Consider the following 21,444-nt stretch of genomic DNA (forward strand, 5'->3'; position numbering starts at 1 on the left):
AAATGTACTAGAGTCATAGAGGATGGTAATGGTAGGAGAAACTGTGTGCTGAGGGTGCATGGTGGGGATGGGATTGGTATGCCGGACTTGTGTTACCTGCTCAATTTTTCTGTAAATCCAACGCTGTACCCCAGATTAGTTTATTCACTATTTTTTAAATAACGAGAACATAAATGGAAAAGCTGGTGAGAGCTGAATAAAGTCTGGATGTTAGTTAATAGTCATGTACCAACGTTAATGTCTTAGTCTTGACAAATGTACCATGGTTACGCAAGATGTTAACGTTACGGGGAACTAGGTGAAGAGCATAATGAGAACTCTCTGTACTATCTTTGTCACTTTTCTGTAAATCTAAAATTATTCCAAAATGAAAAGTTTATTTAAAAAAGAATGCCTCCCAGCAAGTGACAGTCAGGCCTCCTGGCTAACACCACCCCCTTGCCCCTTGCGCTGGTGAGGTCCCTCAAGCAAGGCCCTGCTGCCAGGGATGCTGTGGGTGTTCTGGTGTCTGGAAGTAGATGATGATGGGAAGATCAAGTGCTTGCACTCCAATTCTGGACTTCTGGTGACAGCGATGGCCCCCAAGTTCCTAACAGATGAAGTTAAATGTGATACAAACCACGAAAGCACAACCCGACAAAGAATGTATACAAGTGCCATCATCTATTTTTGGAAATACATGGAAATGGCCAAGGAATGAAACCTGCAAGTGTGCCCTTTTTCACTTGTCTTATCTGTTCCGTTGGGCCATCTTTCTTTCCTTCTGTCTTTCTGTATTTATTGCGAGCTTGCATTGGACCCTGAGGATTCTAAATTTAAAAGACATGACCCATGTGAGCCCTGCCCTTAGGCACACGAAAACTTGGCTTTCAAGTTAAAGAGTAAGTGTTTGCCCTTAACCTGGTGCGTGCATGCTCTCACCTTTAATGTCCTCAGTGCTGGTTTTCCTTTTTTTTTTTTTTTTTTTTTTTAAGGTAATCTCTGTGCCCAATATGGGGCTCCAATTCACAACCTTGAGATCAAGAGTCCTTTGCTCCACCAAGTGAGACAGCTGGGCACCCCTCTCATTTGTTGATTTTTAACAGGCTTTCCTAGGTCACAAGCAGAGTTGCCAATACCATCTTGTGCTGTTCCACAAGATTTCAAAGTCTTTCCTATCTCTGCTTTGTATATTTTATAGATGGCTGTCACCTCTGAAATTGGTGTCTTAAGGACTTCTTTAAAAACCCATCAACGTCATTATCTTTCCTTTGAAAAGAATAGTAGCCATGTAAGAAGGTCATAGGGTTGGGGAGGAGCAGTCATTTAGCTGTGGCCATATAAAGTGTTGAGTTTCACACTAAGGCTCCTTAGATTTGGCTCACACCAGACTGGCCCTGAGATTGGCTCATGGAAGTTCAAAGGAAAGAATTCTTTCTGGGGTGCCACACTCAGCTTTGGCTCTCAGGCTCACAGGCTGGACTGTTACCACTGTACTCTTTATGGCTCTTCTTTACCTGCGTCCATGTTTAATCTGTTTACTCATCAGAGTAGCAAGGGCAGGATACCCTTAGAGTTTGCTTTAGCTGGTTGGTCAGTGAGGTGTTGCAGAGCAAAGTACACTATTTCCCCAGTCCTCACCCACCATCCCTGATCAGGGTAATGAGGTGATGGTGGTGCTGATAGGCATAAAGAATGTGACAGAATCATATATGGAGATGTTCCTTGCCCTCAACGCATTTCCAGTCCATTTAGGAGGTATGTCTAACCTACCACAAGCATCTGGGCAAGGCTCAAATTTCCTGGTCTGCCTCTGTCTCTGACAGCTAGGCTGGGACACTGTCTCTGAGGATAGGAACTCAGAGGTTCTAATGGACAGCCTGGGAATGAGGAGCTGGAGCTGGGATGTGGGTCCAGCTGGTTTCATGGGCGTGTGACCTGTGATGTCCCATAGACTCCATGATTACAAGGGCCTCCCATTAGGTTTAATGCTCTGCTGTCTTGAAATTATTAATACATTTCAAACAGGGATTTTAATTTTGCACTGGGCCCCTGTATTAGTCTGTTTGGTCTGGTGTAACAAAATACCATAGACTGGGTGGCTTATAAACAACAAAAACTTATTTTTCACAGCTCTGGAGGCTGGAAAGTCTGAGATCGGTGAGCTGGCATGGTCAGGTTAGAGCCCTCTTATGGGTTGCAGACTTTTTGTTGTGTTCTCCTTGTGAGGAATTTCCCTGGGGCCTGTTTTATGAGGGTACCAATCCCACTCACGAGGGCTCTGCCCTTATGACCTAATTATGTCCCAAAGCTTCCACCTTCTAGTGCCATCACAGTGGACATTAGGATTTCAACATATGGATACGCGGGGAGCGCACATTCAGTGAATAGCGGTTCCACAAATTGTGTAGCCAGTCCTGCCCATGTGCAATTTATACAGGAGGAGCAGACATATTAGGGTTCAGATTTGGGCTTAGCTCCTTGCTAGCTGTGAGATCAAGAGCAAACTTAACTCATGTCTTTGAGTATTGGTGTCCTAATCAGTGAAATGGATATACTTCTTCATTAAGAGAAACATTTAAATGAGAAAACACAGTTTAAAGAACTAGCTTGGTGACAGGCACACAGTAGAAATCTTGCTATACATGCATGCAGCCATCCACCCAACCACCCCCTCCACCCATCCATCTATTCACATATCCAACAAACATGTACCATTTGCCTATTTTTACAAGGCAGTATGCTAAGGTGCTGTTTGGGGGTCCAGAACTGAATAAAATGTGTTCTCAAAGAGCTTACAGTGTAATAGTAGAGATAAGATGCTTCCTTCCACAATGGTCCCTTCCAAAAAAATTTGAATATGCTATCACTTTGATAACTCGTTATTATTTGCCTGGAGATAGAGAGGAGAAAGAGGGAAGTAAGCTGTAAAACTTAGGGATGAGAAGCTGAAGTTTGTAACCTGGGATAGTCTGAGTCATTAAGAAAAGTTAACAGTGGGGCGCCTGGGTGGCTTAGTCGGTTGAGCGTCCGACTTTCGCTTGGGTCATGATCTCGCGGTTCGTGGGTTCGGGCCCCGCGTCGGGCTCTGTGCTGACTGCCAGCTCAGAGCCTGGAGCCTGTTTCAGTCTGTGACTCCCTCTCTCTCTGACCCTCCCCTGCTCATGCTGTCCCTCTCTCTCTCTCCTAGAAATAAATAAAAATTTAAAAAAAAAAAAAAAGAAAAGTTAACAGAGAGCTTTGACAAGTGTAATCTCATTTTAACAAGTACCCCAGGGAGGGAGGGGGTGATAACATGGATGAAGGGAGACAGAGGAAGAAGGCTCAGGATGGGGTGGGGGTGTGTGTGTAAGAGTTACAGCTCCAGGAGTAAGATAAGAACAAAACTGGATCCAATAATTGGAGAGAATACAAAATGTAACACTTCCATTGTCAAACCAAGCAGCGGGCTTTAAATAATAACAGATTTCTGGTTTTAACCACAACAGTTTTTATCAGGTTAAACATGAAAGCAGACTAGCAGTGCACATACATTGGGAAATTTACCATCTTGGTTTAATAAACGAGTTTATGTGCTGTGTTGAAACAGTGCAACTTCCTTAATCCAATATCTGATGAAAGAGCAAGGATAGAAGAATTAATTTACCACACACTAATTAAAGAGGGGTATGCACTGTATATACGGTGAAAGTCTCTGAAATGAATATTTGATAAACAATATCTGGTAAATTAAAAACCCGAAATGTTAAATTAAATGCAAATTAAAAATCTGGAATGTTAAATTAATTAAATACAGAAAACTGCATCAAATAACATTACAGGGTCTCAGTGAAATCGGAAAGAAAAAAAACCAAGTTACTCAGCATTACATCTTGCCGGCATGCACTCTTGACTCACCTGTTGGGAATAAATGAGGGTGACAGGAGCTTCAGCTTTATCCATGAATTTAAATGTCACACGCACAGACGCTTCTGGATACTTTTCACTGTGAAGCTAAGTGGGGAATAACATGGACTTTTTTCTTTATTATGGAAGTGATGCTAGGAGATTTATTCAAATCATTGGATCTTCTTCTAGCTTGAGGTAAGGACAGCCTCATTGTTACATAAAGGGTCCCTCTAAGGCATAATGGTTCACACTGTGTGGTGGCTGAGTTTATGTTTGATGTGGAGCAGAAGAGTGAGCTTGGAGAATCAGGCTCAGAATGTTCCTGGAAACCTGCCTCTTTCTGTGCTTTGCTGTGGATGAAAGACCAAAATGCCCTTGTTGCCTTATAGACATGAGCTCCATTACCCTGTCAAGAAATCTAATGGGTGGGGTCAGCCATATTTCCTTGTGTTTCCTGAGGATGGGAGATGCTTCTAAACCAGCCTCTGTTACCTACCCTTGACTTGAAAACAGGATCGATCCTAGTAGGTCCTTTGAATTTAAAATTCTGCTCCTGCCTTGGACTATTGAGTTATGGGCAAGACACTAATTGTTCCATTTTCTGTTTCCTCACCTATTGGATGAGGCTCACAGTGCTGACACCACAGAGTGCTGCTGGCAGGAATAGCTAATCAGCCTGAGCGCTTAATAATTTGGGTTCTAACGTCTGCAAATTAACCAGCATTCCAAAGCCGTCATCAATTGCCAAAGTCTATGTGTCTGGGTATCTATGTTATGAACATGTTTGAGATAGCGTGTTTTATTTCTGGAAAAAAAAGGTATGGTGGATGGGAAACTTTATGGAATAGGTTATCTTTGCCTTCCTTTGGGTCATATAGTACCTTGTTCATATGTCTATTTCAGCACTTATACTGTATTGCAATTATTTTTAAAAGCTTATTAATTGTAAAAATCCATTGACAACAATACCAGTAATATATGAAAGAATTCTCTTTAAAATATCCAAACAATACAGACAATGATACGGGTTCCTGGATCACAACTTTCAGCTGAGGTGATCCCCTCTGTCGTTGGTTTGGTATGTGTCCTTTTAGACCTTCCCCACCATGTGCTTATACATATATAAACCTATAGAAACTTGTATTTTTTATGGTTTTTAAAATTTTAGTTTCAGTACAGTTAACATACAGTGTTATATTAGTTTCAGATGTACAATATAGTGATTCAACAATTCCATACATGGCCCAGTGCCCATCATGACAAGTGCCCTCCTTAATCCTCATCACCTATTCAATCCATCTCCCTCTCCTTTCCTCTGGTAGCCATTAATTTGTTTTCAATAGTTAAAAGTCTGTTTCTTGGCATAACACATAAAATTTTTAAAAGTTTGTTTGTATTTATTTTGATAGAGATAGAGAGTAAGTAGGGGAGGGACAGAGAGAGAGGGAGACAGAATTCCAAGCAGGCTCCACACCATCAGCTCAAAGCCCAGTGTGGGACTTGAACTCACAGACTGTGAGATCATGACCTGAGCTCAAATCAAGAGTTGGACAATTAGCTGACTGAGCCACCCAGGTGCCCCATAGACACGTAAGACATTTAGGAAAAAAAATATATATGTAGTTTTGTGCCATACCTATTGGCAACTTGCTTTTTTTAAACCGTATAATGTCTTGGAGAACCTTGTATCATTGAATCATAAGTATACTTTATTTTTTCTTTAGTGCTGCACAGAAGTAATAAAGTAATTATAATAAGTAATATAATATAGAATTAATATATATAATTAATTAGTAATAAGTTATTTATAACTTATTTAACTATTTCTATTTTGATGGCATTTATATTGTTTCCAGTTTTTTGCTAACAGAAACAAAGCTGCACTCCTTGGCCAAGTGCTTTTGCCCAGTATTTCTTAAATACTCAGTTCTATTATTTCTCTGTTTCTAGCACTTAGTATAGTGCCTGGCATATATAAGTGTCTACCAAATGTTTATGAATGAATGAGTAAATTAAAAAGTAAATAAATTGATACAAGACCAATTCCAGATTTGGTGGAATGTCCAGAACATGTCTACCACAATATGATTTTGATTGATAGGAATAAAATTAAGCCAAATAATGGTATTATTAGGTATATTAAAAGACACTCAAATCAAAGAACACTGTATTTCTGTTTCTATTTCTGAACTTATTCTATTTGGGATTTATAAAAATAAATGATTTCTGTGAAATCATAGCAGATGTGCTTGGAAAATTGGCAGAATATGAAATATAAAGTTAATGTAACCATGATTGATTCAAGATTCAAAATAATTTTATCAGTTAGAATATCGGACAGGGGTGAAAAGTCTCCCAAGATAGAGATCTCTGGAGTGCCTGCAATATCAGGTAGCTACGATACCCCTTCAGTATACACTAAAGAGATCAAAAGATGCATCCCCACTGTCTTAGAGGGGAGTTTCTGAACTTAGATACAAGTCTGAGGTAGAAGTCCATATTAGGAAAAAAAGATGTTGGAGTTTAAGTTGGCTGCTGCCTCAGTATATGCCAATAATGGAAGCAAATAAAGCTACTGTGGCCACAATAGCATTTATAAAAACAATATGCAAGTAATGCAGAGTAGTAATCCTCCTGACTTCGGAGCGTGTCAAATGTGGTTCATCCCTAGGCATTGTCTGCAACTAATAGCCGGTGCATATGGGTGATATTCCAGGTGAAGAGCTCAGGGGAGTCTCTTCAGAAGGGGAGGTCTTTTGAACTGAGCCTTTTGGGAGAGAAGAGGTAGCTTATGGAAGAAAAAGCATAAGGAAATGGTTGGAGAAGGAAGAAGAGGGGGACCCAAGTGCGTTCCTGCTGACGCTTTCCTCCGTAGCACAGGAATGGATTGAGAAGGAGTAGGGCAAAGGTTGGACTGTCCTTACCATGGACTCCAGCTTCTTCCCAATCTCTTTACCAATACCCTGTGAGCAGTGAAAGCTATAATGGGAGCCAGAAATCGATGAATCCAGAAATGGGAGTGACTTGATGGTGAGGTGTTGGAATCAATTGCTGAAAGCTCATTCACTCATACATCTAGTGTTTGATGCTGGCTGTCATCTGGGGACTCAGCTGGGTCTATTAGCCAGCACATCACCATGGCACCCCTCTGGATGCCTGGGCTTCTGTACAGCATGGTGGGTCCCAGGAGCAAATATTCTACAAGAAATAGAGGGAAGCTATATCAATCCCAAAGGATTAGTGTCAGAAGTTACCTACCATCACTTTCACCATAGATAAAAATCCAGATTTAAGGGAATGGAGCATAAACCCCACCTCTTACTGGGAGGAGCATTAATACATGGTGATGAGCACATGGGATGGGAGATAGTATTGCACCCATCTTTGGAAAATATATCTCCCATAAAGAGACACTGACATTTCTGTGAGAAGCCTGTTGCTAAAAAGTAGAGTGACACTCTAATCACTTTCCACAGAAAATTTGATGTGTGAAACTGTCCATCAGAGAAGAGGGCATTCGTTTGAGATTCAAGAGGCTTGAGGTGTGTCCTGGTTCTACCATTATGTTACCTTTGAAACTGGGCACATCCTGTGACATCCTCAGCCCTCACTTCTCTGATCTGTAAATAAGGAGATTGGATAAGAAGACTTCTAGTTATAAATGTGGAAGAAGACAAATCAAATTTAGCTCATTAATTCCAGATTGCAGTCTCTTTGCATTAACCTGAGACAGTTTATGATGTCTGGTATAGACAACATAGAGATCAATAATATTTGAAGGCAAGAGATTGGGGGTGAGTTTAGAATCACCATGGTGCATTGTAGCTGAGATAGATTAGGAATTTACTTTGAAAAAGTTCCCAGGTCTGAGACTCAGGTTTACTGAACTTTTTAAAAAAGTCAACGAAAAGTTCATCAAATGATGCCATGACTAAATTTAGCTTAGGTAGACAAATCACATCAGATCAGTTCTTTAACTCAGGTTGTGAAATTAAATTTTAGGGAAATTAAATTTCAATCCTATGCAATACAATGGGACCATTTGTGAGTTAGTATTGATTACATTTATAGGTTTTTGTTGTTGTTTGTTTTTTTTTAGTACTCAGTTTATCCCAGGCAGTAAGTAGCATGTGCCAATGTTTTAGAATGAATACATCCAGGATAGCTGGCTGCCTCAGCTGGAGGGCCATGTGACTCTTTGAGAGTTTGACCTACACATTGGGTATAGAGATCACTTAAACCGATAAATAGATTTAAAAAATTTAATAGTCACATGAGATTAATGTTTAAATCAGGATGAACCAGTTAATTATAAAAGTTGGTTCACTCATTCAGTGAAAGGTAAACATAGTCATGCCTTTGGCTAAATAAAAATATTTTATATGTGTGTATAAGCATGTACTCATATGTACACATCCACATCTTTGTGTACACATATGTGTGTGTGATGCACATGTGATTAATGACACTCTAGAGCACATAGAATAGGAAAATGAAGAGGATGCGAAGAAGCAAAACCTCAAATGGACGCTGATATTCACTGAGGGTGCAAATTAAATGTGATTTAAACAGCAACTGCAAGAGAACCATCTATTTGGTAAGCAATCTCGTGTAAGAAAGTAAAACACCCACTTGGGTGGCTCAGTCGGTTAAGCATCTGACTTCTGCTCAGGTTGTGATCTCTCAGTTCACGAGCTGACAGCTCAGAGCCCGGAGCCTGCTTTGAACTTTGTGTCTCCCTTTCTCTCTGCCCCTTCCCTGCTTGCACTCTTTCTCTCTCAAAAATAAATAATAAAAAAATTATAAAATAAAAAAGAAAGGAAAACATCTAGAAAGATTTGTGGGATTAAAGACACAGCACCCTGCCAGAGTATACAAGTGCATACACATACACACTCGCACATTCACGATTAAATAATTACCTGCAGTCATACTAATCCTTTGGTTTCGTTTCCTTTTCTCTTTAGTACTAACACAATTCAATCTTGAGGTTTTTATTCATAAAGAAAAACGATCTCTGTGTTTATGGGCCCCACTCCCCCTCTGAAGCACAGTGTCGGAGTGTTCCAGAAATAAAGTTGCAGGTCTGTATTCTATAGTAATTAAAAAAGAAACTTCCTATGTACTAGTAGCATTTCCCTGTAGGTATAGTCAATTTCCCAGAGCAATAGAAGATATAATTATACTGATGTAAATCACAGTAAGATGCCTGGGAGGGATTGGCCTTTCACCTCCTTTAATTCATTGAAAGATCTTATCTTTTTGACAGGTACTGTCAGGCAGAGCAAGGGGCTGGGAGGCAGGATATTTTTCTGGTAACTAATTTGCTTGAAGGAAAAAAAATATTTATTGCAAACACTCAAAGGCAGAGAGATAATCCAGGTTTAGAGGAGAATTCTCTAAGTCTTTTTCTACCTCCACCTTGATAATAGTCATTTTGTGACCTGCCCTCTCTATCTCTCTGTCTCTAGGTCTTCTTATTCTCTTTCTTCCCCATAAGACTAGCTATTCCTTCAGGCCTCATGTTTCCAAAATACTTGTAAAGAAATGAGTGTATATTTACATACACACACACGTATTTTTCCCTCGTCCTTCGAATGAATCCTTGCTGCCAGGTTTTGTGCTTTCCATTGTTTGTACAGAAAAATCAACACTGGCAGAAGCCAGCATACTGGGAATGACTTTCTACCCCCACTGGGTCTGACTTCGTTTCATAGTTACTTCCTGGTTTGCTGCTTTTGTTCAAGAGGCATTTCCTTTTGAACAAAACCATCTAGGGCACAACAGTGGATGTCTAGGATTGCGTGAGAGCCAGAGCAGCTCCAGTGGCTGGTGGGAAATGGTACTGAGAACCCCAGAAACAAAAGGAGGTGTAGCACCAGCCACCCAATGGAAAATGAAAAGATGCCCGAAGCTTGGTGGTTTCTCTTACTCTCCCTCATGTCTCTTTTATTTTTGTGGCAAAACTTGAAACAAAGCTAGAGTAAAAGTGCTTTTCAGTCAGTGGGTGGGGGAGGTTCTGACTCAGGCTTTGCAAACAAGACATTGCTTGAACCCCAAGATCAACGCTCCCTCGGGATTCTGGAGAAACAAAGCTTCCTGCTCCATCAGGAAGCTTTTAGCTTCCTGGCACCATTAGCCTTGGGAATTCTGGCCGAGCTGGGGTGCTGGTGGGACAGGTGCAGGTCTTCTGAGGCACATGAATGGAATCACCAGAGTTCAAAGAGGTTTTCAACTTTAAGTCTAGGCTTTCTTAGTTGCATTTAGTCTATTTGGATAATAGGTTTAGGTTTGGAATGACTAAAACAAAAATTCCTCAAACTTTCACTAATATATTTTTGTTATTGTTTTAAGGAATCAGATTATGTTAGTGAACAATTGGAAGCATCCTAGTATCTAATATAGGGGATTGTCAAATAAATTATAATATGGCCATTGATGGAATAGTACATAGCTAGTAAAAGTGATGCAGAAGGTAATGGAAAAATTTCAAGATATAGGTAAAAAAATCCAATGACAAAACTGTGATACAATAGTATCCCACTTGGGGAGAAAAAGAGGAAAAGTATAGAAAAGAAAGAAGATAACTCAACAGAGAAAAATTGGAAGGTATATTTCAGGATGTTAAAATGCTAGCATTAGTTATCTACGGGTGGCAAGAAATTTAATTTTCTTCTTTTTGTGTACCTGAATTTTAAGATACAGAGAATGTGTGTTGCTTTGGTAAAAATTATAATGATAATAATATAATTGAAGAAAAGAAATGAAACTACATGGTGTTTTTTGAGCTTCCCACTTGTGCCTGGCGCTTGGCACTGATTTAACAAGAACAAAATTTGTTGCCTGGTTGTGGAAGGATCAAATGATAGGAAACATGCAGAAATTCCCCTACAAAGCCATAGCCTTTAGGCCTGAGTACATTGGAATTTGGCATCCATGCTCATTTGCCACATTATGGTAGATGGATACATTGGCAGGGGACTGGCATGAGCGTGCTGGTTTGAGATTTCATAAGTCAAGGTGAAACTGACTTCATCATAGAAAGGAAATGTTTTAGTCATACATTTTTTGCCAATAATATCTGAGGGTGTAAAAATTCGAGCTCAAATGTTTGAGGCTGTGCCAGTCCATTTTCGTGTGTACAGATGTTCTGGGTTTCCTTATGAGCTTTGCCAGATCTTTGCCTTATGGACTTGAGGAAGGTGAACGGACAATTGGGCTTCATATTTCATGAATGAGCAGCGATGTTTTAGATAAGCCACAGAACATGAATGCAGGATTCCTTAGTGTCCCTAGGCCAAGCAATTGTGAATCTGACATCTTAGGTCTTTCCATTATTTGCTTGAGTCAGTAGGGCCTTTGGCCTCCCTCTGGGAAGAAGCAGGCTGTCATCTACTCATGGCCAATGGTAGACCAGGCGTTTCACATAGCTTGTCTCATCTCTACACAGACTTGGGTTATCCTTCCTTTAACAGAGGAGGAAACGGAAGCTCAGAGAGCTTAAGTCACTGGGGCTGAAACTTGCTTGAGAACCCAGATCTGTCTGATTGAAAACCTGATGCTTATTTAATCATCATCACAGTGGATTCATTAGTTCATTCATTTGTCTCTACTCTGCAGCCTACCAAAGTTATCTTTTAAAATTATGCATCTATGCTTTTCTCTTAAAACCCAGGCTTTCATATTAAACTTTTACTTTACTAATTAGAGAAGAAGAAATAACATTTATTGATAGTATTTATTTAAAAGAACCCTCTTAGGGGCACCTGGGTGGTTCAGTTGGTAAAGAGTCTGACTTCCGCTCAGGTCATGATTTCACAGTTCTTGGGTTTGAGCCCTGCACTGAGCTCTGTGCTGACAGCTCAGAGCCTGGAGCCTGCTTTGAATTCTGTCTCTCTCTCTCTCTGCCCCTCTCCCGCTAGCACTCTGTCTCTCTCTCTCTCAATTAAATAAATAAAATATTAAAAAAAATAAAAGAACCCCATTAAATACAAGAAAATTTTAAAACAGATACAAACGAATAGTATCATGAACCCCCACATACCCGTCATCCCTCTGCTTCAGCTCAGACCACTCTTAATGCATCTCAATCCTCCACTTCCCATATTATTTTGAAGCAAATGCCAGCATCATATCATGTCATCCACAAATGGTTAAGGATGTGTCTCTAAAAAATAAAGACTCTTAACAAAAACACACAATACTGTTATCATATCTTAAAAAATTAACAATAATTCTTTAGCATCATCAAATACCTTGTCAGTATTTTAATTTGCAATTGTCTCATCAATTTCCTATTGTTTTTATAGTTTATTTAAATCAGTGTCCAAATGAGGCCACACATTATGATTTGTTGATATGTTTTTTATGTATCTTTTAATCTGTAGGTTTCTCTCTTTCTCTCTCTCTTCATGTGATGTAATTTATTTGTTGAAGAAATGAGACCATTTTCTACAACGGATTTTGAGGATTGTATCTCTGTAGTGTAAGATATTCCTGTATCTTCTTTCTGTATTTCTTATAAAGTAGTGTTTGGGTTTAGAGGCTTGACCAGATTCAGATTAGGTTTTTCTTTTGACAAGTTTGTTTCACAGGTGGTGTTGGTTTTTTCATTAGGAGTACATATTGACTGACTCTCTCTTTTGTGAAGTTAGCAATTGTTGACAATCTTTAATTCATTTAATTCATTAGTTCATTTGTGACTGTAAAATGGTGGTACTTGGATTCTATTATTCCTTCTTCATTTATTATACTATCACTGTATACAGCATATATATTTATTAGTCAGAATATTTCTATAAAGAGAAACTCACTCCCAGGTCCCATTTATTGACCTGGCACCATATGCTGAGTATTTTACAGATAACGTTTTGTAAATCAAAGTGCTGATAATTTGTCAGCCATTTTCCCATAAAATTAATTCTTAGGCATATTTCACTTGGTTGCACTATATTTCTTCACCTTTCCATCCTTCTCTTCTCCATTTCCCTGTTCTGTTTCTTTCAGTTTTCTTTTTCCCCCTTTGTTTTTCTTTACAATGTTTTTTTTTTTTAATTTTTAAAAAATGTTTTAGTTATTTCTGAGATAGAGAGAGAGAGAGAGAGAGCGTGAGCAGGGGAGGGTTAGGAATCCGAAGCTGGCTCCAGGCTCTGAGCTGGCTGTCAGCACAAAGGCTGACACGCGGCTTGAACCCACGAACAGTAAGATCATGACCTGAGCCCATCATGACCTGAGCCGAAGTCGGACGCTTAACCTACTGAGCCACCCAGGCACCCTAAATGCTTATTTATTTTTGAGAAAGAGAAAGCACGAATGGGGTTGGGAGGGCAGAGAGAATGGGGGACAGGGGATCTGAAGTGGGCTTTGCTCTGGCAGCAACGAGCCCAATGTTCAAGAAGAACCGTGAGGCCATGACCGGAGCTGAAGCCAGAAACTCAACTGACTGAACCCCGCAGGCACCCCTCATTTTCCCACTTTGAATTTGTTTCTTCATGGACATAGTCATGTCAGTGGTCACTACTGGATCATGAGGAAAGCTCAAGATTCTGAATATGCAGAAATCAAATTTTAATGGTATTTTTTTTTTTTTTTTGGCTATTCAAGAAAATGTAGTTTTTGCCAGCAGCACTTGCTACCTGCAGCTGGAGATGTATCTGATCTCATCGAGTTTTACTAGAATCCCTGATATTTGGAGGGTAAAGCTCATTCTGGAACTTATGTGTTCAATTTTACCTTTTTTTCTGGGTGATTCACTCTTGCTTTCAGCCCACTTATGAGATTTATGAGTAGATATAGGTAAGTTGGTTGTTTTCCAGAGTTTAAATCAAAATTTGTAGTGATAGTTGTCTGATACAAGATGGTCTCCAAAACCAAATCAAAGAATGTTGTGATTTCCCGCAAAATTGCTCTCAGTCCTCAGGAAAAAAAATCTGTGCAGATTGGGGGCTCAGTCCTTGTTGAAAAGGTGGGGCCCAGATGTGAGGAGGAAGGGACCTTTTAAGGAAAATGAACTTTTAACGAAAACCAGGGCACCTTAAAGGCTGGGTTGAGTTAAAGCATGTCACCCAGAGTCCTGATCAGTCCAGGCTGGAGGAACCGCTAAAACAGGAGTGAAAGGACACGGAAGTAAGGGCATCAGGCAGACTTGGTTCAAGTGCTGGACAGACCCTTCCTAAGAGGGATATAGACAAGAAGACTCTCTCTCAGCCTCAGTTTCTTCATTTGTCAAGTGGTGATAAATATGCCCCCACCACCTCTCCAGAGTTGTTAAGAAAATCAAATAAGATGGGGCGCCTGGGTGGCTCAGTCTGTTAAGCTTCCGACTTCGGCTCAGGTCATGATCTCACAGTTCATGGGTTCGAGCCCCGTGTCGGGCTCTGTGCTGACAGCTAGCTCAGAGCCTGGAGCCTGTTTTGGATTCTGTGTCTCCCTCTCTCTCTGACCCTCACCTGCTCATGCTGTCTGTCTCTCTGAGAAATAAATACAAACATAAAATAAATAAATAAATAAATAAATAGAAAATCAAATAAGGTAATGCTACTGTTTGAAAGCTTTATAGCCTTGTTGAAATGAAAATATTTCAATCAATATTTATTTCTCTTAATTGTGAAAAATAGCAAAATTAGGACAAGATTAAAAAATACATCTGGTTTTCTTTACACATTTTTATTTTTGCACATTATTTCTGATCATTATTCACATGCAAAATTTTTACAGACTTGAAGTCATGCTAGAATACCATCGTATATTTTGTACTTGTAGCTAGCATTTTGTTGTTAATATGATTCTGGGTTGCTGCATTATCTTTAAAATTATTGTTTCTTTGTCACAACTACAGTTGAACTACAGTTTAAGTGATTTCACTTTTACATAGGAAACCGCCATGGACATCTTTGTACATGAATTATTTTCTTAGAATAAATTCCCAGGGGTGTGATAACTGGGTGAAAATATATGGGCATTTTTATGGCTCTTAATAGATTTTGCCATATTGCTTTCCAAAGGCTGGTAACAATGAACCTGACATCAGCCATGAATGTGTGTCATTTACAGTGATTATTTCAAATCAATTATTCAAAAGCCATATGTGAAGGCATGTCCCAGGATCCCTGTCTGCCAAGACCTTCCATTTCTGACTCATTCATTCATAAGAAATAAGTAAATGAAACGAGGAGACTGTGTATGCTGCATAAATGAAGAGTTCTTTTAGTTAAGATTCTAGAAAAGCCAGAGGGTTGTTGGTGAATGTGATACTTGCTTACCTGTTTGATTTTACAGATTTGGTGATATTTTTGCAATTTTCCTGGAACCTATGGAGAACCAGTATATGCCACTATCTGGAATCTTTTATAAAAGCATATATATAAGTAGGAATTTTCATGCTAGTTTTCAGGAATTTATCTTTTTTTTTTAATCAATCAAGGTCTTTTTTGTTTTTGCTTTGTTTTGTTTGGGGTTGTGGTTAGGTCTTGATTCAAAAGCACAACTAGGGGTGCCTGAGTGGCTCAGTTGGTTGAGTGGCTGACTTCAGCTCAGGTCATGATCTCGTGGTTCGTGAGTTTGAGCCCCGTATCGGGCTCTGTGCTGACAGCTCAGAGCCTGGAGCCTGCTTCAAATTCTGTGTCACCTTCTCTCTCTGTACCTCCCCTCCTCATGCTCTATCTCTCTATCTCTCAGAAAGAAATAAACATTAAAAAAAAATAAAACAAAAAACAAAACAAAACCAAAAAAACCCCAAAAACCCCAAAAGCAGAACTGAACCCAGAGTAGATATCAATATGTATAATTTCAAACTATGGAATCATAATAACATCCATCATCTGTGAATACAGATCTTTTAACGTTCAAAGCTTTTTCTTGTGTGTTTTTTTTATTTGATCCTTGCGACTACTGCATGGGGTAGGTCTGGACGGCGTTATCATCTCAGAGTGACTGAGATGGGGAGACTGAGGTACAGGAGCCTTGTCTAAGATCGCACCACGTCTCAGCTGCCACAGCACCTGAGTCCCACCTGGCCCCTTTCACCCAACTGTACACTTTACAACAATAGTCTTTCATATCAGAACAGTGCTGTCCAATTAGCATTTAGAAAATATATGGTCATACAGAATTAGCTTCCCTTTTAAAAAAGCAGCCTTGCAGAATGGTTGTTGGCTTCTTCTCTACAGCAGTTGTGTCATGAAGGAAGTTTCTTAGTTAATATTAGCAATAGTTAATATGATTAACCGACATTCTCAGTTAATGACAGCAATAGCTGTCACATGCTGAGTGGCTAATGTGTGCCAGGCACTTCTTACCGTTTTAATCCCCATCACAACTCTGTGAAAGAGCAGGTGTTGTCACTGACCATGTTACAGGGGAGAACATTGCAGTTTGGAGAAGTAAAGGAATTCTCTACTTTCATAGAGCTAGGAGGTGACAGAGCTGGGACTTGAACCCAAACCCATCTCAATTTGAATCAAATGATTTTTCATTTGTACCACACAGCTTTGCTCAAGGGTCACTTTTCAAATACTGAACATAACATAATGTTTTGTTATGAAAGAATTATATGTTCACCAAACAGCATTTGGAAATATAGAATGTGTATTTAAACAATGTCAGGCTATGGGTTTTCATGTAGAGTACCTGATGTAAGATATTACAAAGACGGATATTTAATTAGCTGTCATCTCAGAGACAGAAGCATGGAGTTGAAGTGTCCAGTGAACCATTTTTTGGCCCCCTCAAATTCTAGCTTTCTGTGAAGCTTAAAGCTTTAACTCATTGAATCCCACCTACCTCGTTTATGTACTCTCTGGTTTCCGGTCTTGTACTTACTTTATTTGCTCAGTTGGGAAGAAAGCAAACACAACAAAAAGAAATCAAGCTCCGACTTGGTACAGTAGTTAATAGAGCATCTTAAATCAACACAGCCAGGGGAACTTGTACTGATTCAAGTCATTATTTTTGTCTCTAGCATTTCACATTGTCTCTGCTACCAAAACTTCCTGATATGTAGACATTGGAGAATGGGAAGCCCAGCTGTTTATTGGCACGGCTCTCATCTTTGGCTTATGAAAAGAAGATGAAATTCACGGTCTTGTCTCGTAGACGTCCAGTGCCACACCCTTTCCTTTGACTCCATTAAAGTGGCAGCAGAAAGCATTCCTCGAGACACAATAGAGCACCTTAGCAGCCACCCAGAGTTGAAGTTGGTATTGGGTTACCATTCTGCATTTTTTTTTTCATACCGTACCGTTTACAGGAAAGTTGGAACAAGGTCAGGGAAAGTGTGTAATTGTTATCAGCTTTGCTGAGGCCACACCTGAATGAAAAGTTTGGTGCTGAAACAAGATCGAACTTGAGCGTTATTTGGGACTTAAAACAGCAAACGTCACTGTAGAACTGAGACAGCCTCATAGAGTTGTTTTAAAGGGGACCAAAGCCCAGCTGGAGCAAGTTAATTTCAGTTTGGCGGATGTTGTGGTCCTGTTGCGCGCACTTATCTGTGCTGTACAGCCCCGGGCGTGCCTGTAGAGCCCGGACTGGCCAAGCTGGGCGTCCCAGCGGTTAGCAGCGCAGGCCCTGGCTGCTCGCACTCTCACAGAGTGCTACTCGTTATCACAGTGATTCGTATCTAAAACAGATCTGCTCCTGTTCTCAGAAACAAATCCCATCTAGCGAAAGCTTGATAGAGCATAATTAACCTATATCCTGTTCTGTCCTCTGACCCTGGTGATATACAGATCTTTCACATTTTGCTCATATTCTAGCTGCTGCCATGCTGACTCTTTTAATGAAATTCATATCTGGTCTTAGGAGCTGTCATTAGATGAAAATTATTACTGAGCCTGCAAGCAACTCTCAGATGATTTTGAGAACCTCCAGAATTAATTATGTGTAGAGACACTGCAAGCTACATTGGGTCAATCTGTTTCTTCTCATTTCAATTAAATTGAATTTACCAAACATTCATTGCATTCCTACTGTGTGCCAAGCACTGTGGTGACAAAAATGGATGGGTTTGTGGTTTGCGCCTGAAGGAGTTCTTCTTCATAGAGCAAGTTTTGGAGCCTTTCTCCCTTGCTGCTTTTACAGCCGTATTCCATTCTCCCCGCCCCCGGTTTTTGGGTGTGTGTGTGGGTGCTGTTTCTTTTCTTACACCACATGTGGGTGGTTTCCCCCTCTTCTGCTGTGGATAGAACTCTCCCCGGCCCCGTTCCTAACTCTGCGGTAGTCTTTCTAGTTCTGGGGCAATAGCAGCATTCGGAGGATGGGCCTGTGGGTCTGGGTTTGAAAATGAGGCCAGTTGTCATTATCAGACAAGTGGAGCCAAACGCTTGGTGAAACATGGATTTGTCAGGGGAAAAAAATAGTTATGCTGTGCTTTCTGAGTTATGGGAAGAAAAGTGGTTGTGATTTGAATTCCCCTAAAGCAGTTGCAGGGAAGGAAGAAAATATGCAGAAGACTCCAGTCTTTTCATTTCTGTCTCCATTTAAAAGATTCCCCAAGTCATCACAGACCATTGGCTGGCCTGGCTAAGGATGGCTGTTTAGAAGTTTTAATTGAAAAGTTGGCGTGGATTTTTTAGTTTAGACCTACAGATGAGAGTCTACGTTTTGAGGCACAATTCAAAATGAGCAATTTGCCTTGAAAACAGGCATATTTTCCAGTTTCCTATGACTAATGGCACATGAAGGGAGTTTAGTAATCACATAATTAGTTTGCCATTACTTAGAAATCATTTTCAGAGACCAGGAGATGTGGTTTGCAATAACTTCAGTGGTTCTCCACCAACGACATAGACTTTGGAGGCCTGCATTTGAAGAGAAAGGCCCAATTTTCAGTGATAGAGCTCTGGGGAATGCTTCTAATTTGAGGATAAAACTTGGTTTAACTCATTTTCTTTGTATTTTGTTTAGATTCCAACGCTTGGACCAGGTTTGGGGAAAAAACTTTGTAGAGGATTTGTAAACTTTACAAATCTCAGGCCCTACTCAAGTTCATATATGTACATTGATTCTATGCTGAGTTTGAGAATTTGATGGATCATATGTCTTTGGTAAAATTTTTGTACCATGTAATATAATAAACCATGCTTCCAAAGAGACTGAGCTTTAATTTTTTTTTTTTTTTTTTTAATTTTTAAAACCAGCTAAAGGGACAGGGCGCCTGGGTAGCTCAGTCGGTTAAGCGTCTGACTTCGGCTCATGTCATGTTCTCACGGTTCGTGGGTTCGAGTCCCGCGTTGGGCTCTGTGCTGACAGTTAGCTCAGAGCCTGGAGCTTGTTTCAGATTCTGTAACCCCCCCTTCTCTCTAACCCTCCCCTGCTCACGCTGTCTCTCTCTCTCTCACACACAAATAAATAAAACAGTAAAAAAAAAAAATCGAAAAAACAAGCTTAAGGGAAGTGTTTGTGAGCCATATTTGTACGTTTGAAAATGATTCCTGATCTATTTTTGAAATTTTATTAAGAGAAACTCAAGTGATCCTATATGACAAGTTCATTGAAGAGGATTTTTAAAAATTTAGGGCTAGCCTTTAGAAGATTAACTATACATTAATAATTGTTTGAGCTCAGTGATGGATACTTGAGGATTTCTATTTTCTCTAATTTTAATGTTTGAAATGTTGTATAATAAAATAGTGTAAAATTTCAGAGAAAGAAGAGTGATAAAGACATAAAAGGAAATGAGACTGAGAGAGAGAGGAAGAGGAGGAGGAGGGACAGAGGTGAGTTAACCCTCTGCAATCACATGGTAAAAATACCACGTCTCTGTCGCCACTGGTCGAATCAGTGAAAAACAATGATAGGTAATAGTAACAGTCCATTACAGAATACTTAACATGTACCAGGACCTAATGAATATTCCCTCATTTAACCTTCACAACACCCTTTGACATAAGTAGTGTCAAGGTCTGTGTTTTTAAACATGTAAGCCCCAAGGTTCAGAGAGTTTATGGGACTTGCCCCGGATCACAAACCAATAAGTGACAGATTGTCTGCAATCAGAGCCCAGGACCGCAGCCAATGACTATTTTACAATAGCCTCCAGCAGGGTGAAGAAGCCTGCGTGAGAAGCACTCTTCCTTTAGCGTCCTGAAAGTACATTTCCATAAAGTTATCCACCAAAGTGCAGCGGAAACACTTTTGAACTAGACTTTCTTCACCTTGAATCCTGCATCTGTAGCTTAAGGCTGTGTGGCCTCAGGCAAAATGGACCATTCCTGGGCCCTGGTTCTCTCATTTGTGCAATAGGGCGCGCGGTTGGCACAGAGTAGGCACTCGGTAGAGGGCACACATATTTTCTTTTCATGCCTTGGCTCTGTTCCAGTGTGTCCACAATGTTGAAGCTTTTCATGATAAAAGAGACCATCGTGGGTGGACTTTAGAATACTTTTTGACAATGAGAACAGGCTTAAAAACTGACCTTGGCCTATATTAATAAAATATGGAGTCTAGGTCTACCTGAAATTTACTTCATCAGCCACACAGCGGTAGTTTTATAATTGCTTGTGAGACAATGGTGAATCCTCGTATTGCTGCTGAGTCATCTCTCCACTACTGGGAGAAAGACGAGCAAGGGCTCATCAGCACTGACCCAAGCATTCCTCAGGAGTCTGGAAGTTCTCTGGATTGGTTTGACTATTTTCTTATTCTTCCTATGAGCTCCAGGTAGGCTTGGGGACATAGAGGCATAGTCAAGGTTACCTATGCAGTGGCTAAGTGTGCTTACACTTACAGTTCCAGTGGATAAAAACCACCCAAATTGGTTAGCTCAGTGAAAAAACAGATTAGCCACAGAAGTTGTTTGAAAGAAATAACTAATTTAATCAAAACAATAACTCAATAACCCCTACAGACCAGACTAAAGAAAGTAAAATTAACTTAATATTCTTAGATGTGTCCTGCCACATGCTGAATTGATAGGAAAATGAAAAGGCAGAATGTATCAAAGACAGAGGATGAAAGTTTCTTAGCGTACCATGCTTATATCTACAACATCAGGAACCTCTCTTGACTTTTCTTCCTTCACCACTATCCCCCATTAGGATTGTGTTACTTAAATATGAGCTCTTAACTATCTGCATATAAAGGGTTTTCTTTGAATCTCCTTAGAGGACTAGAACTCATTGCTATGAAACAAACATTTTCAGACACTTTGTTGGACAGGCTTTCTTCCCATATAAAGAAAGCAATACATAATTATTTCCAAGTGCTGCAGTTAATTTCAACTCCAAAATTTGGCTTGCCATAATGTGGACATGGCTTGTGGTAATAGGTCAAGTACTTAATTAAGTTTGGGACATCTTAGGTAAAGAAGCTGGTGGAAGAACTTTTTTGTGCTTAAAACAGACATTTTTTTCTGTTTAAAACAGACTTTTTTTTTTTTTTCCTGTAGGAAGCCTTTCATATTCTAAGTCATTTATATTATAAAACAATTTCTTATTTATAGCTTCTCTATTAGACATTGGCAGGGTAGGAAAGGAGACAAAATAAAATGTTATCAGATTAAAGCAAATTAAAATATTAAAATTAAATATTATTTGGCAATTTTGAAAGTTTAATCTTTCTGAGGAGGGAGCCTTTTAG

The sequence above is a fragment of the Hyaena hyaena genome, unplaced genomic scaffold, assembly GCF_003009895.1.
Source record: "Hyaena hyaena isolate Hyena2069 unplaced genomic scaffold, ASM300989v1 scaffold_213, whole genome shotgun sequence".
Lineage (NCBI taxonomy): Eukaryota > Metazoa > Chordata > Mammalia > Carnivora > Hyaenidae > Hyaena > Hyaena hyaena.